General features: G+C 42.9%; 1 protein-coding gene across 3 annotated transcripts in view; it reads left to right on the top strand.

The window, feature by feature from the left end:
• Positions 1-12,456, top strand: part of znf385a (zinc finger protein 385A) — a 67,857-nt gene that overhangs the window by 5,904 nt on the left and 49,497 nt on the right. The window contains exon 1 of one of the 3 annotated variants that reach the window (XM_086069866.1): positions 6,179-6,288. The exons of the other annotated variants lie outside the window; for them this stretch is intronic. The gene's annotated coding sequence lies outside the window, so the exon portion shown is untranslated. Of the gene's footprint in view, positions 1-6,178; positions 6,289-12,456 lie in introns of those variants that run through there. 3 annotated transcript variants of the gene reach the window in all.

The following is a 12,456-nucleotide window of genomic DNA, read 5'->3' as shown; positions in this document are numbered from 1 at the left end:
TTAAGACACCAATGCACAAATGGAGAAGCGTGCATTCATGCAAACTACTTCACCTTTCATCATCATAATCAAAATGAGGTCCGTGTCATGTGAGTGACCTTGGATGCAAGATTGATATGACACTTAACGTATTTGAGAGATACCTGCGTGTGTGTGTGTGTGTGTGTGTGTGTGTGTGAGTGAGTGAGTGCTTTTGTTTCCAGGTTAACTACCATTGTGAGGACAGACTTGAAATTGTGAGGACATTTTGGTGGTCCCCACAGGTTCAGACCTCTTTTTGAGGGTCAAGACTTGGTTTTAGAGTTTAGGTTTGAATTGGGTTGTGGTTGAGGTTAGGGTAAGGAATGGGGGTAGCCGTGGCAAGCGGTCAATATAAGCTATAAATGCAGTGCATGTCCAAGCCCTTCAATAAAATCATTGAAAATATTGATCTGTCAGCGTCCTCTATTATACAATACCTTAGTTCTACTGCTTTGGTCTTAAATTCCTGTGTAATTTGTCCTGTTTTTTGTCACGGAGAAGCTGAAAAGCTGACAGCTTGTTTCGCGCATGCGCAATTAGATACCAAGTTGTGTCAGTTCCTAGAGGCTTTTAACTGTACGTGCGTGTTGTGAATAGCAAAAAAGCTCTCAGTGACGCAGCTTATCTGCCATGCGCATTAAATAGGCTTATTTGAAATATTCTGCGGTAAACAATTTGTTCATTTCATCGCTAAGTCACAAGTCACAATGAGTGCCATTTTCCCGTTAGCAGGGTTAGGGTTAGGGTTAGGGTTAGCAGGGTTAGGGTTAGGGTTAGATGTTACATTACAGTGTGTGTGCATCAGCCTGCGTCAGTTCTGAATATTTCCGCTTTAATTGTATATCTACACATTGGTATAAAATGATAATTAAATAATATTTAATATTAAAATGTCACTCCAGCATGCCCACTCTAAAAGGTCACCGCTTGCCATGCATCATGTCAATGAGAGAGAGAGAGAGAGAGAGAGAGAGAGAGAGAGAGAGAGAGAGAGAGAGAGAGAGAGAGAGAGAGAGAGAGAGAGAGAGAGAGAGAGAGAATGTCAGTATTTGTAGATGAAGATGCAGCAGCACTTGGCCTTTTTTCATTCACCCAACCTGAGGTGACCTCTGAGGTCAACAAGACACCGTATTCACTCATCTTGATCTTCTTGTGCCAAGCAGGGTATCAATTGGGGGTTCAAAGGGCGACTTTTTTATTCTTATTTTTTAAAGACAACACGTATTGCGTTGAAAGTTAAGTTAAAGTCAATTATTTGATGACATCGCTATATTTTCATCACAGCACAGAGGTTTCCAAACTTCGTTGAGCCACAGACCTGTTTAGCATAAGAACATATTTTGAAAGACTAACACGAAAACATAAAAACAAATGTCTGAAAATACAATTCACTAATCCCCTGAATGTAATTGTTGAAATTAGTCGGAGCCATGTGCATGTTTTTCCCTTCAATAAGTCAGTGGGTTTTAGTATTCCATAGCATAACGGTCCCGCAGTCCCACTGGCATGACTATTTTAAGACTAGCGGCAATTAGACTAGCCAAAGCTAGCAACACAAGGCTAACCGTGACGCTCATCCAAACCCATCTTACTATTTCGTACTTTTCATACCCGCACTGACATAATGAAGACTGTGTCGAATTGGGAAATACGATCATATTAGCGCCGTGCTCAGGTTTCTACACTGGCTACCAGTTGCTCAGAGAACATCAAAACAGCTCTGCTTGTGTGCTAGTCTCTTCTTGGTCTAGCGTACATCTCTACCATGTCAGAGCCAACTGAATCTTCTTGTGCCCTGAAAACCTCAGGGAGTGGGCACCTCCAGGTGCCTAGAGTCAGGGACTGAACATGGTGAGGCTGTGTTTCAGTTTGATGCTGCTAAAATATAGAACAGTCTCCCAGAAGATGAGAGACAGGCCTTGTGGTATCTTTTCTTTAACTTTTTTTGCAGTCTTCTACTCAGCCCAGCTTGGACTACAACCTCTTTTTCCTTTTGGACTTTGATTTCTCTTAGGAATTTTAGCTATTAGCGAAGCTTAGCCAAATTTTCATACAAGAAGAATTTGGTCTGTTTTTACTCCAGAGTTTATATTAAGCTGTTGGACGTTGAGGATGGGCCGTGTCAGGCCTCCACTTAATCTGGCTTGACCCGGGGACCCTAACAGTCCGCTCTATTTAGCTATGCGTAGTGATTATAATTGCTGTAAAGTGATTTGAATTGCCTTCTGTGCAAATTGTGCTCTACAATTAAACCGGCCTTGGGTTGCGTTGGATATTGCTGCTCCAGAGTGTTATTGGCCTGTGACAACAAGTCAAAGTCATCTGTAAAATGGCTGATTGGAAGACGAAATGCTTCAAAGTAAAAGTAGTGTAGTTGAGTAGTTTTGTCCACTACTGTAGTAGGTTCAACCTGGAGTGTCAATCCAGTGCGTAAGAGACTCAAATGACTGTTGGAGAGGAATCCCACCGTGCCTGAGTGCATCCTTGTTGTATGTGCAATGTTGTGTTAAACATTGCAGAGATGAGGGAAGTTCATTTCTTCTCTGTTTCCCGCAGTGCCCTTCTGTCAAAGACAACGGCGACATGTAAGGTGAATGGCTGACATGCGCGCACCAGCACTGCACACCTGCCTCCGGTGTAGTGCCGCTGCTCCGCGAAGCCAACATGCACCTGTGTGCGATTATGGTGTCACATTAGTGCTTTCACTGAGGAATCCTCAGGCTAGAGGACACCTGGGAGTTGAAACCTGCGCAATGTTCGCTATGCTTCAACAGGCAGTGTGATCACAGTGGAAATAGGCACAGATGATTCATAATGACCCTGCAGTGTTTGGCAGGTAGCCTCTTCCCTGGCACTGTGTTGGAAAACATTTGTTGCCAATTGCGACATGGTAACGTGATGATTTTGATCATCTAGGAGCTGCTAATTTTTCCTTTTCCTTCAACAGTTTTCAACAGACTAGAATTTTAGATATGTACATGAATATTCGTCTGTGTTACACTTAAGCTTCTGAATCTGGTTTAGAAAATTGAATTTACTGTACCAACTGCACGAGAAAGCAACGCTACATTCAAAAGGGTCTCTCTAATCAAATGAGTCATTTTGGGAAATTCACTTTTGTGTTGATTTCAATCGTTAAAAGCAGAATATTTTGTCAGTACCGATCATGCTCATGAAAAGTAAAAGCTCTGAGTGTTTTATTGATCAACTAATTCAGTTGCAGTGTGGGAGGGGGCATTAATAACAATTCCCCAAGCAGCAGCAGCCGAGCATAAAACGGTTGAGCAAAGCAAACGTTTGGCAGGCAAAGATGATGCATTACTCATGGCTGCTCTATTTCTGGGCACCCTGAAGATGATGAGGGGTAGCCCGCGAGAAAGGCAGGCTGATATAATGCAGTGATAAGTGTCTTCATGAAAGATAATTAGGTATTGGAGGAATTAGAGGAAAATCCTCTGAGTGCTGTTGAGATCCGGTTTCGCACAATGACCCAAAAAGAAATCAATTCTCCTTGCGACGCAGCAAGGTCAAGATGGTGATGGTGGTTGCCATGTCTGGAGAGGAAGCCGCATGGGAATCCATGGGAGTTTGTAGGAGAGAGAATCGTAAGGGACGAGTGGATAAAGGCAGCGAGGAAACGAGCAAAGAGTAAGATGATAGAGAGGGGCCAGATGATAGTCTTTCAGTTAAAGCTGGCCTACGGGAAGAAACAGATTATTTTCCACAACGCACACACATACAGCCTAAGCTTCTCTTGTATCATCTGACTCATGGAATCTGGCCGATATGAGCTTTATCCATGACACACTGCCAGGAATGTCACCTCAATCTGTGTACCCGACCATCCAAAAGGCTATTTTCTTTTCCTTCGTAAAACAAACGCCCAAACAAAAGGAGCTGTTTGAGTTGATTCCTTGTGTTGTTTGTTACGAAATTGTGGAATCCAGCAGACAATTAATGACAGTAAAATCATGGTTGAACATATTATCTGCGACCTCAGAAGAAGAAGGACTATGGACAAGAATGGTGCTTTCCCTTGGCACATTCTTTTTGCGTCCATGCGCTTTTTGCACTGTTTGGCTTAATGATCTTTCTTTAAAAAGCGATAACCATGCAAACACAGTGTAGTAGCTTCTTTTACTTCTAAGAAGCCCTGAGCTACTGTTTAGCTCTTAATCCCGAATGTTATGGGAACATTCTCAAAATAGCCAGAATCTCCACGCTGACACTGCCGACTAAATCTTTAAATGGTGTCGGTAATGGCCCTGTGATAAAAAAAAAAAGAGAAGAAGATGGCAATAGCTTGAGTCTAAATTTGTGTCATCTAGACCACTAGAGTTATTTAGCCGTTTAGTTCAATGAGAAGTCAATGCAGGGTGCAGTGCAGGCGTCTGGTATGCACACCTGTCTCCATGCGAGCTTGTCTTCAAGTCTCTTAAAGAGACAGTGGAAGAGGGAGGAGAAGGGCTTTGCCACGACCTGCCCCACACTCTGCCCTGCCCCTGCCTGGGGCCGGAGGGAAGGGAGGGGCAGGGGAGGGTGATGCCAGAGGTGCAGATTAGAAGGCTGTCAGGGCCAAAGCGGGAGCTGAGGCCATCCATTTTCTCAATGTGCATGTGTGTGTGTGGGAGCACTGCATCGCTGGTGTTGTCATTTGGGAGAAGATGACTTTTCTATTGCTGCATTTTCCAAACGTCATAGTAGTTTAAAGCCACCTTTATGGGATTCTTGAATGTAAACTAACACATAAAACATAATACAATATGCTGGCTGCACAATTCACAATGTATTGAAAGGAGCATTGCCCGGCATTAGCATATTGATGCAGTTGGATGCGGTATGTGCTGTACAGTACACAAATGTCACATATTATTTATATTTGAATAATGTTATGAATGTTGTGGTTGAGGACAGTAATGCATATTGGATATGCTATTACAGCACATAGTTATTCTTCTTTTCTGCTTTTTTTTTTAATCTGAGCTGTATTTGAGAGTTTTCCATGGCAAAGTCAGAGAATTATCATTTCAATTATATTTTCAATATTGTTGTTTACAGTGGTGTAGAACTAAACCGCATCATAAGAGTAGTTTGTTATATTTTGCATTACCTATAGTTCACTAAACCAAAATTATATGAGCAATAACATTCCTGTTGTTTTTTTTTACTGCGGTCCCTAACTTAGCAAAGCGTTTAGGGATGCACACTGTATTCCTGAGAAATAGCCTACTTTGACAATAAATCCAGAAACTACCAAACTACTAAACAATAAGTTATGCAGCTTAAACATAAAAAATATATAAGTTAATGTTTCGGCTAGCAGTGTCCCCCACATGTTCTATCGACAGCTGAATTTGCATTTCATGAAATTTGTCTCCCGGGCAGGTGAACTCATGCAACCTCTCATTTTCAAAGCAAAATTTACTGCCTGAAATGAGTCAGACTAATTATTAGAATTTGTCTCCTCTGGCACACGAGGTTCATTGGGGGGAAAGTAAACATTGATAGCCTTTGCAAGTTGTGTGAAACCCTTCTATTTGCACAATATCTCCATGACACATCTCTTTTCATCTTAAATCCAGCATAATGCTGGATCTAATCTAACTTGTGTGAGATTGAATGAATGCTGGCAGCATTCATTCACTCTCACACAAGTTCTCCCGCCTTCTTCTTCTTCTTCTTCACAATTCATCTTCGAAAACCTAATGAGCAAGACAAGACAGGAACATGGAACACAGGCAAACAAGACGATGATGACAGTTACCTAATTTTCTCATTTGAGCCTGTGATGGCTTGTTTTCAAATGAGGAATTGCATTTACAATAGCCCTGATGAGGTTTCTTTGTATGCTTGGCCAGTAGTCACCAGCCAGGCACCGCCACAAATCTTCATTTAGAGGATTAGCCAGCAGGGAGATAGCTTATGTTCTTTTGCTTTCATCAATTGCCCAAGATCCAGCGCTCACGGCCCAAGATTCTCCCTTTTCCTTCTTCCCGCCCTTACACCAGCTGCACAATCATATTCACATGTACTGTACATTTATATAAATACAGTACATGTGTCTTGTCGTTTCTGCCTCTCCTCTTCAGATCTCATCCCACATATGCACAGAGACATGCACGTAATGCTCACACGTCCTGTCAGTGTGTCCCTTTGGTGAGCATCAGCTGCCCGTTTGGCACGCCTACTCAAGACACAACAAATTAAGGTCACAGCGAGGATGGCCAAGCCTGCAAAGGACTACACGAGCTGCTACAGTATATGTGTGTAAGTGTATGAATATTTTTTTTTCAACTTCTCTGACCTCTAAAAACTGGCCTGACTCGAGCGAGTTGTCATCAAATGGCTCCTGTCCCATTCAGAAGAAAACTGACCCCCCAGCGCACCATTTGTTCGGTTTTTGTATTCCTTTTCAGATCATTAGGACGTGGCACACTCTCCAAATATTTTGGAGTCACAAGCTTTGTAAGCTTGTAAAGATATGCCCTTTAAGTTAATACAAGCAAACACAAAACTAATCTTGTATGGCTTCATCTAAATCAGCATCTAAAGGATGAACAAAGTGTGTCAGGGTTTTTTGTTTTGGGGTAGATTTTTATTTGTTTGTTTCTGTGTGTGTGATTCCACCGCTTAACTGCACAAGCGATAGCACACGACAGCTCTGTTGCTGTGTTTGGGATGCTCATGATAATGAGTTTAGAGGAAAGACAAAGCGAGGCAACTTTACTTATATAGCACAATTCATACACAAAACTTTTTGTGCTTCACAAAGAAAAAAGCATGGCACCTAAAAGTTTTTACAAAAGAACAGCTAAATACATTCGCAGAGCAAAGTGGACAAACTACTGAAAGAACGACAACATTTAAACACCGCTGTAGTCCAGTTAGCAAGCCGGTTGTTTGGGTCATGTGCATGCTAATCACACAGTTGATGATAAACCAATTAAAAAGGAATGTAATGTTAAATTGCTAGCGAGCGTGTTTTCATCATACTGGAACTAAAACTACTTCCTGCTTCCATGTCTAAGAATCATGGGAAATGTAGTCCTACTAGCCTAATGCTGCTGTTGCCTGTCAGACACAACGCAAGCTGAGTTTTTCCTGGCGGCATATTTCCAATGTTACAATGAGGTAAACGGCAGAGATTCCAATAGCTGCCCGGACAGAGAAAAACATGTTGGATAGTGTGTTGAGGACTTATTTTCAACTGTTAAACTGTCAACCAAGATAGATTTAGCATTAGCTAAAGTAATAACACAATCAGATCAACCAATGATGACATTTATTTATTCCTGGTTAAAAAAATCTCATCTATTTGATTTTCAGCAAAATTGTAGTGTCCCGTTTTTTGCATTCTGAAAATCTGGTCACCCTAGATGTGTAGTTAGCTAGCTAGCCCATGCCTACACCTATATAAAAATATTTGTTCCTTTGGATAATCTGCTGGTGTGTAACCATCTGGATTTAAAATTTAAAATAAAGAGAGAATTTTTCAAATAATGCGTGATCACCATCTTGAAACCTGGTGGCAAGATTGAAATATGCCCCTTTATTGTCCTAAATGCATACAGTATCCATCCATTCATTTACTACCACTTATCCGGAGTCAGGTCGCAGGGGCAGCAGCTTTAGGAGGGAAGCCCAGAATTCCCTGTCCCCAGACACTTCAACCCGCTCCTCCGACAGGATCCCAAGGCGTTCCCAGGCTAGCCGAGGCCAGCGTGTCCTGGGTCGTCCCTGGGGCCTCCCGCCGGTGGGACATGCCCAGAACACCTCTCCAGGGAGGCGTCCAGTATGTATCCGAACCAGATGCCCGAGCCACCTCAACTGGCTCCTCTCCACGCGGAGGAGCAGCGGCTCGACCCTGAGTCCCTCCCGTATGACCGAGCTTTTCACCCTATCTCTAAGGGAGAGCCCGGACACCCTACGGAGGAAACTCATTTCGACCGCTTGTATCGGGGATCTTGTTCGTGACCATAGGTGAGGGTAGGCACGTAGACCGTAGATCGACCGGTAAATCAAGAGCTCGCCTTTTGGCTCAGCTCTTTCTTCACCACCACAGACCGATACACAGCCTGCATCACTGCAGATGCTGCACCGATCCGCCTGTCGATCTCCCGCTCCTTCCTGCCCTCACTTGTGAACGAGACCCTAAGATACTTGAACTCCTCCACTTGGGGTAGGATCTCCCCCCCCCGACCCGGAGAGAGCACGCCACCCTTTTCCGACTAAGGACCTTCCCACCGGTGGTGAGGGGGGACCCACGTTGCCTCTTCGGACATAGAAGCAGGCCAGACCATGAGGCGCTCGCCAACGAGCCCCATCTGCAGGCCTGGCTCCAGAGGGGGGCCCCGGTGACCCGTGCCCGAGCAAAGGAAACGTCTGTCCACATATTGTGTTCATCTTAAGGGGTCTTTGAGCCGTGCTTTGTCTGGCCCCTCACCTAGGACCTGTTTGCCATGGAGCCCCAGACAACATAGCTCCTAAGATCATTGGGACACACAAACTCCTCCCCCACGATAAGGTGCCGGCTCACGGAGGAGCCATGCATACAGTATGTGGCTCTTGTTTTTTTCTTCTTGCCCTTTTCCCTCTCTGAATTATCAATGGATGTAAGGATAAAACGCCATCAGCCATTTTGCCATGTTGTGTGTGGTTCAATACAATAATATAGGTGACTATACAAGACCGATAAGAAGCGTTTAAGACATTTTTTGTTTTTTGCGGCAAGCTTGTTGATGTGTTGTCCAGTTTTGTGAGTGGGTGGCTGGCTTTATTAGCGTTCAATTCAAATGTTCAATTGCGTGTTGAATTATTGATCTTCTACAAAAATATTTTAACAAAATAAACACAAAGTAGTATGGCGTCCAGAAGTTCCAGGGTTGTCCTTCCCAACGCAACCCAGAGACCTCGTCTGAAGGGCAGTATCATATTCTGCCTGAGTGTGCGCCTGTGTAATCCATAGCTGCAGGGAGGGTGACCTTCAAGGCAGGGAGGCAAGCAGGCAGGCAGGCAGGCTGCGACATGAGCTGGGCAGGCAAAAGGATGCTGGAGATGAAATATGCCACATTATTTTTGATAATTACAGTCTACATAATTACATCAATGAGGTGGTCTTTTTTTTTTCCCATTGCTGAGTGGCAGAAATATTTTTCCTAGATTTCAATTAATAAATCACAATAGATGAAACTCGTGCAATAAAATATTACACAATACAAATACATCAATCATCTATGTAATTCGTTCTTAACACTTGCGAAAAAAGAAAAACAAAAAAAAACATTGCTGTAGTGCCCTGAGGGCTGAGTAAAGGTGAATCCAGTGGCAAGGAATGTTATTGGCAGCGATGTGAGGGCAATGATGCAGCCAAATAAACTCCTGCTCATGAATGATGCATGTCCCTATCGGCCCCCATGGTGAGAGGGAGTCGGACAGCTGGGTTGCTGCGTGCGCATGGTGCAGAACAAGGTGTGACTTTTTATGGCTCCCGCCGACATCACACCTCAACTGAAAATCTGAAGCATGGACACTGATCTCTTGGGTGGAGACTCCATATATCCCCAACGCTTTACGGCTCCTTGTCTTTTATTCCTTTCTTCAATTCTCTTCATGCCCTTGCATTGTCATCCTTTGACTCCACCTCCCTCCCCCACTCCCCTCAAGCTCCTCTATTTTTGTCAGCGACAATCACTGTATTTTCCATCTCACTGCCCCGCACTGCCGCAGTCTGAGACTCACATCATAGCAGAGTTGAAGGAGAAAGAACGCACGGGGAGTGGGCGTGTGGGTGTGCGCAACACGGAGGAAAGGCTACATGATGGTTTGTTGTCGCTGTCACATCTGTCGGCTCCTTGGACATCTGCGGAGCGAGGAGATGAACACGCACTCCGTGACATTCCATCACATGTCAGCAGGCCTTACATGCGAACATACATAATGCGTGGTCAATCATAGCTTTTGAGCGGAGCTATGGCAGATTATACTGTATAATCTACGCTAAAGAAAATAAGCTATAGTGAGATAATGGTAACCTTGTGCCAATGAGAGCCCCTTGAAGAACTATAGACACATTTTAAACTTGAATAGTCTGACCTTTGAGTGGATCTCTGTAATTCATAATTCATGAATTCATGCCATGTTCGCAACTCAAATCATTCTTATCTCAAATGAGCTGTCACGCGCAGACACACGGTCGTGGGCGCAAGCGAGTCTTCAATTTCCCACGTCACATGTGCGACCGACTACGTCATCGGCACTGGTAGATCTTGCAGATCTTGTGCGCTTCAACCGCCCTGATTTGAACGAGAATGAAGGGAGCCACTTCGACTGGCCAGGAGTCAAAAAGTACACTTCTATCTGCGCTAGTCAAGCAAAATATAAATCGTTTTCAGCTAAATAAAGTGACCCAATAATACTGAAATATGTTTTGTTTTCTAGGCTGCTACAACCACATCACATTTGTTTGTTCTTTGACATCAGAAAAATACAGAAAACATTTTTTTTTTGGGCACATCATCATTTTCCCTGTCCTTTCACATGCACACAAAATGTGAATGTCATGTGAATTGCATCTCAAGACTCTGCCGTGTCCTGTTTGCTGAATCTAAAACGCATCAGAGGGTTGTACCGCATTTCAGCAGAACAATTTCTGGTAAACTACATTTTCTTATGGCTTGTAGTATTATCTGTGATAAGGGGGATAATGCAGTTGGTGGGTTAAAGCTATGTGCACAATCTGTGCCGTGAGCACCAACACAACCATTGTTACAAAGTCAATACTTGTGCAATAGGCTGTTTTATAAATGTGCATTTCATTTTCAAATCAATACTGAATAACAATTTACTGTAGTTGTAGACAGTGGAAACATACTGTAAATAATCTCACATTTTTGCTGTACTGAGTGTGTGAATGTGTGCACCAATATTTTGTGATATTGTTTGATATTTTGTGATATTTTGTGATATTTTGTGATATTTTTTGATATTTTTTGATATTTTTTGATATTTTTTGATATTTTTTGATATTTTTTGATATTTTTTGATATTTTGTGGAAAAGGAAGCTGCTCTTGTGTGGTAAATAGGCCTATCTTTCATTGTCACGCATGCGGCTCAGGATTGAAAATGTGCTAGCTCTGCACATCACGCGCGCGCACACCTACACACTCACACTCGCACACGCATGCACGCACGCAAACGCACACGCACACACTACTGCGCTCAGTGGGCTGTCCTACACAAAGATGACAAAATTGCGGGACTACAAGCATGTCACTATGGCCCAAAAGAGAACAGAGAGCATCAAGAAAGACACAGACAGAGAGTAAGGGGAAGTAGAACTGGCCCATTTTGGATGTATTGCATGTGTATAACCATCTTTTCTACCATCATGTTGTTGATTCAATTAACATTTACTGCAGGGAAGACAGCCAATAGGTGGCAGAGGGAGAAAAAGCAGAGTAAGCAAGGACATTGCAGTTTTAGGTGAGGAAGAGGAGATAGTCCCACTTGTGCTATATGTGAATAAAAGTAGGTACACTTCTGAGAGGGAACAAATAGTTCACCCAGAATGTTGATTGTACAACTTAGATTTTGTAACATTGCGCTAAATTTGTGGGAAGAGTTTGGGTCCAAGCATATCCATGAAGCAGTGCTTCACAATCATTTTTTTAGTACGCCCAACCCCCCAGGAGGATGAAAATATTTTGTGCACTCCATCCGCAAATCTCCCCTGCGTCTGTAAATAGTATTAGTCTACAAAATTGCTGTAAGTAAGCCTCTGCAGAGGAGCTAATACTCCTTGTGCACTCTCTGACTATGACAACACCACTGCCCACTACCGTAGTGGATGTGTAATTACACTTTATTCTAGTACAGGAAAAAAAAAGCTCCCCGGGGTCACATGCGGTGCCCTTGGTATCACACCTAGCCCCGCTAGGGGGCTCGCCCTCCTGTTTGGGAAGGATTGCTATAAAGGCATGCTAGGATGACTTTACTGTAGAAGAAATTAAAGATCTAATATCCACTTGTTGGTCATACAAAAAGTATCTACGAGGAACTAAAACTGTCCAGCATTCCTTTTAATCAGTCGGCACATATGACTACTCGTCTCACTTGTCCCGCCTACTTGTGTGTTCAAGCACATATTGCCTGGCAAATAATGTTATTGATAACTTGGGCAAAACACATCTTCTGGAAGATATCAAAGCGTATGAGGACATTTTAATTTTTTTTATTTTTTAAGCAGCTGACCTTTTATTTAATCTATAACACTATGGCAATTTATAGTTAATGTTTGATTTTCTGGAAAGTAGGCCACTAATATCATTAACATTTGCAATCTATTGTTATAGTAATGGCCAATGATATATTAAAGTTAAATGTTGCACTAAATTAAATTAACAACACAACAATGTCTTAGAAACAAAACATGTAAA

The sequence above is a fragment of the Leptonotus elevatus genome, chromosome 2, assembly GCF_054856555.1.
Source record: "Leptonotus elevatus isolate MCC_2025b chromosome 2, RoL_Lele_1.0, whole genome shotgun sequence".
NCBI lineage: Eukaryota > Metazoa > Chordata > Actinopteri > Syngnathiformes > Syngnathidae > Leptonotus > Leptonotus elevatus.
Note: the sequence above shows the minus strand (reverse complement) of the source record. Positions and strands in the feature narration are given on the sequence as shown.